We start from the raw sequence: 12,940 nt of genomic DNA on the forward strand, positions 1-12,940 counted from the left end.
TGGCAGCAGTGTGTCAAAAATTTTGACTTAACATCTTGAACCGATGGCTTACTCTCTCAAAATACTGACCTACTATCCCAAAATAATTACCTACTTTTTGAAACATAATAATTCACTACCTGGACATTTTTTCAAAAGCATGAGAAAATAAGTGATTGTTTTGAGAAATGTCAATATTTTGATGAAATAAGTCTTTATTTTCTTAGATTAAGTCAATATTGTGAGAACATTAGTCATTTTTTTAATTTTAAGACAATATTTCAAGGTACAACATCAACATTTTGATTTAAAAATTCATTATTTTTTGAAAATGCTAAGCCATAAAAAGAAAAAGGGGGGAAAAGCAGACGATTTTCCCTGCTCTGTCTGGTGGGAATGAACTTCCACAGGCAAAAAATGATAAACCACAAGAGAAATCCAGGATATGAGCCCTTTAAATCCCCCTGCGCCCTGATTGGTCGGTGGGCGGGGCCCGGAGCAGCGAGACTCGGCTGCGCTCGGTCTTTATTGTCAGTGTGTCGCGAGGACGGACGGAGCGCGGGTGGAAGCTGCGCGCGCCCTACACTGTACTGCAACTGCGCTCGCGGACGGAACGCTCGCGAGCAGATTCGAGTCGGTTAACCTAAACAGCGGACAGCAGGTCCCGCTCTGGAGCGGAGGATCTCATTTCTACAGAAACAGTAACCGGGCCGCGGAGTTTGATGTTTGTTTTTGAAAAATAACTGAGTCTCGCGCGGCGGTTATTTTTTTTGAACAGCCGTTGGGAAAGTGAAGAAGCCCAACGGTCGATTCTCCTCAGGATTACAGCGGAGCGGGCGGAGAAAAACGCCTGAAAAGCCCTCAGAACCGGAGGATACTGTTGTTTTGGGGTGTGTGCGGTGAGTTACGGCCGGCTGAAGCCACTTTAGTTCGGCGCTGTCTCGGGTAACGGCTATACCGGCGGACGGAGAGCAGATCTCCGGACAGGAACGCTTTTCTCTCTCTTTTCCAGGATTATCCGGGGTTTTCTGTCGGATTGGACTCTTTCTAAGCGGAGTAAAGTGAGAATTGTGGAGGAATTAAACGGTTATTTGTGCGGAATGAGAGGTGTCGGTCCCTCGCAGTGACGGAGCTGGATGTAATCGGCAATTTATGGTGAGTAAATGGCTTTTTTGTGTACGTTTTACCTTCATACACACACGAAGCTGAAGTCAGCTCTCTGTTCGCCAGCTTCTTGTTCGAATGACCCCGTTCCACCTTAAACGGTGCAGCAGTTGGGCGCCTGAATGTAACTGCTGCACCATTCAAGGTGGAACGGGAATATTCGAACAGGAACCCAACTTCGCTCGTATATATATGCTGAGTTCGTACATTTACACTTGTCTCGCGCACGCGCACGCTCATACACCGAGTACGACCACCGCACACGCGCGCGCCCGCGCTCTGTTGTGTGTAAACCAGAGGTGCGGGTGCTCGAATGGAGAACCAGCTCAGCGCGAGACGAATCGGTCGCGAGGGTCAGATAATGAATAAATAACAGGACACAAGATGACCGTTACGGCAGCGCGTGCTTAAAAAGCGCCGCGCATCTGTCCTCGCGCGGCCTCTGCGCGCGGGGATTATCAGAGCGGCTCCGTCTGCGCGCGCCATACGCAGCTGTGAGCGGCTTTACATCAGCGAACTGACACTTTTAACCCCTTTATTTTAGTCTCCCTCACCAAGTCTCAGACTTCCCTGTTCTTTTAAACGCTTCAGACTGTTTTGGGGCATAAACACTTAGTACAGTACTAGATACTACACTCTTATAAAAGATGGTTCTTCAAGGGTTCTTTAGTAACGAAAGTGGTTCTGTATAGAACCATGAATACTCAAAGAAGGCTTTGCTGAATAAAGGGTTCTTTGCATGGTAAAATGGTTCTTCAGTTTGATATTCTGTAAGGTTCTACATGGAACCTTTTTGAAAATGGTTCTATACAGCACCAAAAAGGCTTCTTCTATCTTTACAAGCTTGTCGTGGTAACAGTAGAAGACCCCTTTATGGTGCTATATAGAACTGTTTTCAAAAAGGTTCTATATAGAACTATATACAACATGTTCTTCATCAAATCGAAGAACTCTTTACTCATGTAGATGGTTCTTTAAGTGTTCATGGTGCTCATGCATGCTTAAAAGGTTCTTTGCATGGTTAAATTGTTCTTCAGATTGAAGGTCTATATGGTTCTACATAGAACCTTTTCCAAAATAGTTCTGTATAGCATCAAAAGGGGTTCTTCTATTTTTACATGCTTGACCTTATAACAATAGAAGAGCCCTTTTTAGTGCTATATAGAACCCGTTTCGAAAAGGTTCTAAATAGAACTATAGACAACATGTTCTCCATCGATCTGAAGAACACTTTACTAATGCAGAGGGTTCTTTGAGTATTCATGGTGCTCATGCATGCTTAAAAGGTTCTTTGCATTGTTAAATTGTTGTTTTGATTGATGGTCTATATGTTTCTATATAGAACCTTTTTCAAAATGGTTCTATATAGCACCAAAAAGGATTCTTCTGTTTTTACAAGCTTGACTTCGTAACAATAGAAGAACCCTTTTTGGTGCTATATAGAACCCTTTTCAAAAAGGTTCTAAATAGAACTATATAAATTACATTCTCCATCAAACTGAAGAACACTTTACTTGTGCAGAGGATTCTTGGTGCTCAGTCGTGCTTAAAAGGTTCTTTGCATGGTGAAATGGTTCTTCGGATTGAAGTTGTATATGGTTCTACATGGAACCTTTTTGAGAATGGTTCTATATAACACCAAAAAGGGTTCTGTATTTACAAGCTTGACATCTTAACAATAGAAGAACCCTTTTTGGTTCTATATAGAACTGTTTTCAAAAAGGTTCTAAATAGAACCATATACAACACATTCTCCATCAATCTGAAGAACGCTTTACTCATGCAGAGGGTTCTTTAAGTGTTCATGGTGCTCATGCATGCTTAAAAGGTTCTTTGCATGGTGAAATGGTTCTTCAGATTGATGTTGTACATGGTTCTACATAGAACCTTTTTCAAAATGGTTCTATATAACTCCAAAAAGGGTTATCCTATTTTTACAAGCTTGACATCTTAACAATAGTAGAACCCTTTTTTGGTGCTATGTAGAATAACACATTCCCCATCAATCTGAAGAACCATTTCACAATGTAAAGAACCCTTTAATCTTGCAAATCAGTGTTTATTGTTCTATATAGAACCATTTTCTGTACTAGAGGACTGATCTTTTTTAAGAGTGTAGTGTTTAAGCGTACTACACACTTGTTAGAGTGCTGTGTACAAAGTATGCACTTCATGTTACACAGTTAAGTGTGTTCTAAGTGTGTTACACGTTTTATTTTTAAAGTTACATTATCAGATGCTACGTTAATGTTTGCCTTGTCTTCTATGAAGGTTTTGTATTTCTGAGATATGAGGTTCTATTATGATGGAATATGTGAAGTGTGGAACGCCTTGCTGGGTCATTTCCCACAGACTCGGAGAGAACAGACTGTTATTAAAAGTGTCACACATCACCTGCTATGGGATACGTGGTCACATGCAGCCCTGACCAATGTAGACACTGTCAACACATTTCTGTACCTGCTGCCATTATGCAGCATATGTACTGCACTAATTTGACCACTACACATCTACTATGCTGTAATTTGATTACTGCACATCTGCTGTGGGCTTATTTGACTACTGTGCATCTACCACTCACTTACTTGACTACTGCACATTTATTTGACTGCTGCATATCTACCATGCACTTATTTGACCGCTGCGTATCTACTCTGCACTTATTTGGCTACTATGTATCTCCCATGCTCTTATTTGACTACTATGTGTCTACTGCGCTCTTATTTGATGACTGTGAATTTACTACTACTACCTATTTCATTACTAGGTGTTTACTACACATTTACTACAAATCTACAGTACATGTATCTGTCCACTGCAAACCTACCATTCTTTTAATTGACTAGTACATATTTACTATGCATTTATCTCACTACTATGAACCATTTAACCATTTTTTTATTGCTACGTATCAATCATGGATTTATTTGATCACAGTGTAGCTTTTAGGCACTAAGACTGAAAGATTAATCTGTTTTTTATGTCTAAATGGTTTTGAAAGTGTGCAGATTTCACATTGCAAGAGAAAAACATCTTGAGTTTGGATATTAAACCTAATGATAAGAAGCTTGTGACTTGACTGTAGATGAGTTGGACCAATCAGAAGCAACCAAACACCAGTGTTCTGTGTACGTGACAATACAACCACAGCTAACTGGCGGGCAGAAGTGGATTTTTTGGCCCTAATACTAGGCTTGGATCCTTAGTTTATTAAAAATATTTGCCTTTGTATTGATTGAAAAATTGCAGTTGGATGTTTTCACTTTAACTCTGTGTGTGCACTTTTGTACTTATTCAGGTGTTACGTTTATTATACATTCTGCACCTGCATAACGCCAATTTGCAATGCAAATAACCAAGTTTATGACATGGAGTATAATAATATATGTTAAGTTAGTAAAACCACTACCATATTCTCAAAGTTGACTGCGTACTGTGGTACACAGTACAGGATACAGGTACTCTCTGTGTCTTATGTGGTGAATATTGTGGCTGCAGAGTTCTGTTTCTGGCTCTGTATATGTAGATTTCGGACACAGCCCCTGACTCTCTATCCCAGATTTTTGCCTTAAATTAATGTGTTCGCATGTGTAACCGGCTCATGACCCCCAGCAGAGTTCCTCCTCTCGAGCCCCTCTGAGACAGCACCTGTCGAGCAGTAATGCTCGCTCACCGTTCTGCTGAATAAAACATCTCGTGATGCATGAGCGCAGGGGGCCTTCCGTGACCCGCTGAGCTAACTGGCCCAGTATTAGCTGTGTGCTCAACAAACAGGGCGTCTTGCATAATGCTAGCCTTAGCTCAACCTGTGTGTGTGTTAGCGGAGGAGATACGGCATGAGTTAATATGAAGGTCACTGAATTACCTTTTTCCTATCTTGTCCCTTGTCAGTCTCGCGTTTTTAAAACTCCTCCCCTCATACATTTCAGTTTCACCACTGACTCTGCCCTGAGCAATATAGTGAGGATGACCTACATGTTGGCTTTTTCTGGCCATTTGAGAGAAACACCACTGAAATTATAGAAAAGCAGAAACTGGAGTTTAAACATGTGTAGACCAAAAAAAAACTTTGAAAAAGGAAACGTGCACTGATGTTAGGCTAAAGTAAGGAAGAAGGCTAGCTAGACACTATTTCTACCACACTAGAATTAAATTAGCTAATATTAATGCTAGCCGAGCTAGTGTTACATCTTTCCACGATTGTATTGCCACGTCCAGTAGATGTTAACTCCAAAAGAGAGAGGTGGGGGGGGGGGGTTTCAAAAGATGATGTTTGTATTTTTCTTCAAAAGGAAGCTTTGTACTAAAATCTAGAGCTACAAGATCTTTTTCAAGAAAGAAAATGTGAAGAAACAAATCCCCAGACCAAGATTCCTGTATGATCCCTCAGCAGTTCAGCAGCATATGATGGTTGAGCTCAACTTAAATGCTAATATTGCACCAAAGCTAGCCCCGTTAGAATTATCCGAATGAGAGGATGTCAGCTGGTCTCCCTAAGTTTTATTGATTGCTGGCCGCATTAGCAAGTTTGAGTGAAGTGTTCCAAGTTTATGGAAATTGTCCTATTAATGCTGCAAGACGGGGAATGAGTAGGACAGCTAAAATCGAAGCTAATGATTGAATTTCCTGAGGTGAACGTCCTTTTTTCAGGATTTTCCTGCCTCTCTGGCAGCTATTGATGGATAGTTTAATTTTAGGAGGATATTATTAAAGAAGCTTCATTTGAATAGAGTGATAAATTCTCAGATTGATTGATTGATAGGCCTGGGGCGGATTCCACGCTTACTCTTCCCTTATTAAACTCCGAGCTGTAACTGGGGCAGAACGAGACGACTTCTCTCATGAATATCATTTATGGTGGTAAAACTCTAATTTCCTGCACTGCGTATTAATCTACATTTTTTTCCCCCTCGCTTTAATATTGAACCCACCATAGACTTACAGAGACGTATCAATGAACCTGACGGAGTGAGAAAATGTGCTTGTTCAAAAATAGCAGAATATTGTACATCCGAAATCAATAAGCACAGTGAGGGGGAAAATAAAAGTGCTACCATGCACTGGCCCCAAAGCCGGTCATTGTTTTTCAATTCCACGGCAGCTGGCCGTGATAAAAACAATCCGTTTTCTGGGCGCTTTTGGAGAGAACCTCACCAAGGTCAAACACAAGGCCTTCTTATCTGCTTGCTCCGCCTGGACCCCTCCACTGGATGGATGGATTGGGATGCGGTCCTTGAACTGATCGCTCTGAAGGGGGCTATCAGTGGGTAATTAGGTTCAGTGCCTGTCAGCCCTCACTCTGTCCCACAATGCACTTGGCCTCTACCTGAGAATGACTGTAATCAGTTTAAAGATCTACATCGTAATATTTTAACTCATCAAATTTGGCCGTATCATACCTCATCATTTTTTCTGTATTTTTACCCCTTTTAAATATGCAGCCTTTTTTCATGAAGAATGGACCAATAGACATTTCCAAAGCCATCCAGGTTGTTAAAGTTGCGTTAACAGATGCAGAGTTAATAGTGTTTGCTCTTTCTTCTATAAAGTTTTTATATTTCTGAGATACGAGGTTTTATTACAATGGAACGTGTGAAGTGCTGAGGGCCTTGCTTGGTCATTTCCAATGGACTCAGAGAGAACTGTGTTTTTTTTAAGTGCAATAGAGACATCTTTTACTTATAAGTCACATATTACTAGCTGGGGGTTGGTGACATGCTGTCCTGACCAATGTAGAGACTGTCCAGATATTTCTCTACCTACTGCTTGACTGTAGAGCATTGTTTACTTTGTGATACTGCACTGCAGGTTTTTTCTATAAGAACTCTACTGGTAGAAAGAGGCCTCTTTTTCGGACACAGATCAGGCCAGGTCCTGAACTAAATTACTCTGTCTACAGGGATTCTCCTTTTTAGTGTACGTCCAGAGTTGAAAGTGTGTCAGGGAAGATAAGTAGGAAGAATCTCCCCAAGAGTTTTTGAGGGTCAGCTGAACTTCAGCAGAGCTGATAAGGGGGGGGATAAAAAAGTGTTTAATGTTGACCTTGTCCTGAAGGCTGTTTTCCATTGTGTTACTCTGAACCTACCTGCCACCGTTTTCTCCCATTGGAGTAGCCAGTTTCTTTTGCCCTGTAATGCTTTAGATGGAAGTGGATTTGGCTCAATCCAGAGTCAATGAAAAGTATTGTTGCTTTATTACATTAAACGATGGTTCAAGTAACCGTAAAAGTAGCGTAGCAAAAACAACTCAGATCAGAGAGACATTTATGTACTGAGTGTACGGCAGTAGAACTGCATCCAGCATTAATCAGCATAGAAACTGAAGTTTGTTAGGTTCTATTGTTCTCTTTTTGGATCACACTGGTCTAGAATAAAATGCTAAAGCTCCAGTGTGAGAGGTGTGAGCAACAGTAGATCAGTCCAGGAGCTGAACCAACACCACAGAATGAAATTAAACCTAAAATAGAGAATTAGGAACTCAGTTTGAATGAGTAGAGAAGTACAAAACCATCGAAACTGAACTTGAGTACTTGTAACTGAGTGATTGTAGCTAGTTTCTACCCACATCTGGACTGACTGCGCTGATTACTTGCCTAATTGATTAGCTGGCTTCACTTTTTTCCAAACCTATAATAAATGGTTCCTAAGAAATCCTTTCATGTAGGGGGTTAAGAGGCGAGAGAATGGCTCCCAGCTGGGGTCTGTCTGCTCTGCTTTAAGAAGGTTGGAGTTTGTGGCCGGCAGGAGATTATCAGCTAGGTATATTGTCAGCATGTGAAAGGGTCTTAATGGCTAGCAGGTCCATTTCTGTACACATTTCTGTTTTTTCTTAATGCATTACAGAAATGGTCACCTTTGATTTTTTTTATCAAATGAGTTTAATGTAGTATGTAAAAGCTACAAAACCAGCCACAAAAAACACATTTGCGCACGTCCTCCTACCTGACAGCAGTTTAGCTCCACTCATTCAGACTGAAGTTATAAGAAGTGTTTCAGCCTGGACTGTTATTTTAAAAGAGGCATATCACAGGGCAGCCAGGGCAGGATATGGTCCCTTTAACTTAAGTCACGCAGACGAATGCTCAAAGGCTGCATGGGCTCGTTTAAAAAGTTTAAAAAGATTTCTCCCATGAAACACAAACAGGCGGTAGATTCTCTGTGGTTAAACAGAAGCCGAGCGAGAGAACAGAGCGAGCGAGAGAAATAGAGGGAGAGAGAAACAGCTCTGCTGGTTGTGAAAGTGGCAGTAAATGGATTACAGCTCTGCTCTCTCAGCCCCCCTGCGGAGCTCCTCCTGTAAGCGTGACACGGCGAGGCAGTGCCATTGTTCGGGAAGTGTTATTATTATTTCTGTGCCCCTGCTAATCCTGCACACCCCCCCACCCCACACCCCCTCCTTTCCACACAGCTCGGCCCTGGAGCCATGGGTACAATGCCAGCCGTGCCTGCAGCATCTGTTAACACGCTGCACCTGCACCAGGAGCTGTTTGATTTTTCCCTCTTTATGGCTTTCCTCATTCCCCCGTCACCACATAAAAGACCATGAGTGTGTGCACATCTGTGTGTGTGTGTGTGTGTGTGTGTCAGCTTTTGTATGTATGTATGTGTTTGTATATCCAGCTCAACTCAATTTATTTGTATAGTGCTTTTTATAACGGCAGCTTTACAAATTCAGGCCCCAAATGAGCAAGCCAAGGGCGACAGTGGCAAAAAGGGGGTCAACACTGGATAACAAAACAATAATACAAGAGCAATATGAATAAAAAGTGAAGAATATACAGTAGAAAAAAATGAGAAATGTCAGTGGACAGAAGTATTTAAGTAAACCAGTGATAACTGATCAAAGAAGTATGTTTGAATGGTGCCTTCATGGCTGTTTGTGCGGTTCTTCAGGGGAAGATTGATTAGAATTGTCGCAGTGAAGTTCTAAGCAGGGAAGCAGATGGTAGCAGCTGGTGTATGTTGGCGTTTTGGGGTAGTGAGGTCGTGCCGCATTTAAAACGATAGTCTGGCTTTTGTAGTTTTGTGCTGAAGCTATGAGGTTAATGAAGCTAACAAGTGATGGAAGCTTACGTACACCAATTAGCCCTGTCATCACATGCTTGACATAAAAAAATGCTGTCGAGTTGTTGAGCAATCTCTAGTAGACTTGTTAGTGCATTCTGTAGTATGCTGTCTTCTACAAACAAGGGCAAAAGTCAAGCTTCTAGATGGCTGCTGATACTGCATTTAGATATGTGATGTACTTTTCTGTGTTTGTGTCGATAAAGGCGCCAACATGTCTGACTGACCACATTTGAAGCAGCGGAAAGAGTACATTTCGTTTTTTGGCCAAGCTGTTGCACAAAGGTCACTGACACCCTGCTGTTTTTGCAGGTCATGATCTGTCAAAGGAGCTTATCAGTGGAGTTTTGTGGTTATCAATGCTTGATTACTTCTGTGTTGTTTTTGTATTTATTTGAATGGTTTAATTTAAGTCAACCTGAATGGGTGGTAACATTCTTTCCTTCAGTACTGTAACATGGACACGAGACAGAGTTGAATTTCAGATTGAATTCAGTGACGGTGTGAGGATTTGCAGGTTTGATGGTACAACTGTACGGAGAAAGGCTACTGAATTATGGCCACTTTTAAAACGTACAGGCTGTATGATTACCATGCTTTCCGTTATTCATAATCCAATACACTTTAGGCTCTTTTCGATTAGAGCTCCTCGTTTGACTACGCTGTGCTTCTGTAGCTTCAGAACCTCTGGTAAAGATGACAGAAGGAAACCTAACCTGCAAGTAGAAAAGATCCAGCCGGCAGTGACGGGTAATTCACAGGTCACAGTTATTTTACAGGTTAATTACTCCGCTAGCAGCCGTATTTCTATGGTGATACCATTCATCATGTCTGCCATGCGTGGCAATTTACGTGTGCAAACAAGATAATTGCCCGGGTTTTTTTTTACATTATGCCAGTGCTCAGTGTAGCACCCCTGTTTTATCTGAGTTACTACCTCATTTGTTTAATGTACACAGATCAGTCCAGTTTGTACCTGCTTTATGATGACGGGCAGAAACGCTGCTGCTCAGAAACCCATCAAGCTGTCCACAAGCAGCCTTGTGTGTGTGTGTGTGTGTGTGTTTGTGTGTGTGTGTGTGTGTGTGTGTGTGTGTTTGTGTGTGTGTGGTGTGCAGGATCTGCGTGAGCTGCAGATTAAATGGCATATGAGTTAAACTCCACTTGTGACGAGCAATAAGACACGTTGGCGGCTTTATGGCTAATGGGCCGAGAGGGGAAAGAGAGAGCATGAGCGAGCGAGCCTCATTTGAAGGACAGATTGCTCTCTCTATCTCTCAAAACAAACGCTTGGGTAACCGGCGTCCTGTCCTCATTGATTTACTGGTTGTGACTGTCTTGCATGCTGGGAAGGAGTCCCAGCTGGCTGCCATTGATCCAGCGGAGCTGCTGACAAGTCCGACTCTGTGCTAACCTTACGGCATTGTGGGAAATATTAGTCTGGTGATCATTTCCTCATAATGCACTAGTATGACCACACGGCATTATATTAGGTCTCACTTAGTCTTATGGGAAATGCTGGACCATGACGACACAACTTTATGGGAATTTAACATTTGGCTCAGCTAAAGCCACACGGAATTATGGGAAACGTTCAGCTGTGGCTAAAAAGCATTATGGGAAATTAATGTTTACCTTAACCATGACCTTGCTTTGTTATGGGAAGTGTAGGCAAGGCCATACAGTGCGACAGCACAAATTTGCAGTTAGGAAATATTGTTCAACCATAAATAGTGTGTGCAGTGATGAATACTAACTCACATGTGCAGTCCTTTGAATTGCTATCATTGAATTTTGATAAATATGCAACAGCAAACTTTATGAATATTGTCGACAGAGTTTCTACAAGCATCGAGATTGCTGTAGGATGTTACCTTTCTACTACAAAACACTTAATGAGAGTGCATGACCAAGGACAAGTTGTCAAGGAGCAACTGAGAAGTTTAAGGTGCAGCTGTATTGATAGCCTAGTTGTGATAGCTGGCGTAGCTAGTGAGGGCCAAAAACAATGCAAAGATATTTCTGCGTTCTCATGTTTACCTCAGAAAGGCAACATGTTGGCACATCATCTACTGAGGAGAGGAGCTCTTGTGTAGATTTTGAGTTCCTCTGACTGTCTAACGTTGCTTCATCTAGTATTAGCTTTGTGCATCTAGTGTTAGTTTTAGTGTCATCTCTGGTGTTAGCTTTAATGTTAGCTCTGCTGTTAGCTTTAGCGTTAGCTATGAGGTTACTTAGCTCATCTGAAGGCCTAACCCTCAATGAGTAAAACCCACAGGGGCTAATGTAATGTTCTAGTGGCAACACATGAATGGAAATTGAAATATTGAATAGTCATATTTATTATAAGATTAGCTTACCAAAAAGGCTTCTGCATTTTCTGTGTTGTGCTGTACTGTTCAGTATAAATGTTTCTCTGTGCTAATGATTGTTTTAGCCTGCTAGCACCAGTGCTATTACCGAAGAAAGCAACCGAACAGCTCTTATTCAGGCTTGTTCTGTTGAGAGTTTGTGTGCGGTGGGTACAATGATGAGACCCCATTGCCTCATTTGGACCAGAGCTCTTGATGTTTGTCTGTGTCTTTCTTCTGAGTTCTTTGACTGTCGTTTCAGACTAGTTCATCACTTCCTGCCTGCCGCTCTTTCCTCCAGTTCTGCAAGAGATTTCGCCAGTGTTTCATCACTAGCACTCTCCAGTGGAGCCAGCATTGCAGCCTAAAGTTGAGAAAGCAGGCTTGGGCGATTGTGATCGTCTGACTTTCATTGTTCATTGTGATTGTTCTGCGTTTATGCCCTGATCCGATTCAAACAGCAACTTCGTTTAGGCATTCAGCTCAGGCTTCGTAATCCTGTTCGGGATCATTATCAAGCAGAGGCCACAGCTGATTCTTAAATTACAACAAATTCCTCCTTACAGGCAACAGCGTTTGTTGTTTCAACACTCTGACCTTTCCAGCAGGACACATTACGTTCTTAAAACTGCACAGCACAAACCAGATTATGTCCACTGTGTTCTCAGTCAGCTGAACGATTGCTTCTCCAATTTCTCATGACCTTTGGTTTTTGTTCTGTATTGGAGAACACAAATAAGTTAAATGACCATTGAAAATCTAGCCAAGCTTTAAATATAAAGCATGTAACTAATGCACAAGTCCTGGAATATTTCCTGCTTTAGTCAGTAATGAGGTTTCTCTGCATAACTGTGGCTTCCAGACGTTATTTATTAGCGTCATATTGAACTAAGTGAACAAGTGTGTGCTTGCTGTTCTGTTGCAGGGTGTTAAGGCCAGAGCGTCTCTCAGTGAAAAGCTATAGTCTGTGACCTGTTTACAGCACTGCTGCTTCCTTTACTGCCAGGAACAATGAGCTTTGACACGCACCATGGTGCAAAGTTTACTGCATTTAATTGCGTTCTCGTACATGGCCAGAGAAACAACTGCAGGGTCACTTTGTTCTTTCCTTTTTTGCAGCTCATTCAGAACCACACGGCTGGAGGTTTCTGTGCGTATCAGCTTAGACTGCACAGTCTATGTGGTGCTGGACAGCTTTGATAATATTCTCAAATATTGTGTAGTATCATTGTTTCAGGTGAGCTGAAAGTTAGCATTAATTAAGTTAATACATTAGCATCAATTAATGAGCTCATGCTTTCTAGGTGCTGCTGCTCTGCTACTGCTGAAAATGTCTTACAAATCTGATACCTGTTTTGATTGGACTGTTTTTTTGTTTTCTTC

At 41.7% G+C, this 12,940-nt stretch overlaps 1 protein-coding gene across 1 annotated transcript in view; it reads left to right on the forward strand.

The window, feature by feature from the left end:
• The first annotated feature begins 527 nt into the window (after positions 1-527).
• fam222a (family with sequence similarity 222 member A) overlaps positions 528-12,940 on the forward strand; it is an 82,775-nt gene continuing 70,362 nt past the window's right edge. Inside the window, exon 1 of the mRNA XM_036599246.1 lies at positions 528-1,134. The gene's annotated coding sequence lies outside the window, so the exon portion shown is untranslated. The remainder of the gene's footprint in view (positions 1,135-12,940) is intronic.

This window comes from Colossoma macropomum, unplaced genomic scaffold, assembly GCF_904425465.1.
Source record: "Colossoma macropomum unplaced genomic scaffold, Colossoma_macropomum, whole genome shotgun sequence".
In the NCBI taxonomy this organism is placed as follows: domain Eukaryota; kingdom Metazoa; phylum Chordata; class Actinopteri; order Characiformes; family Serrasalmidae; genus Colossoma; species Colossoma macropomum.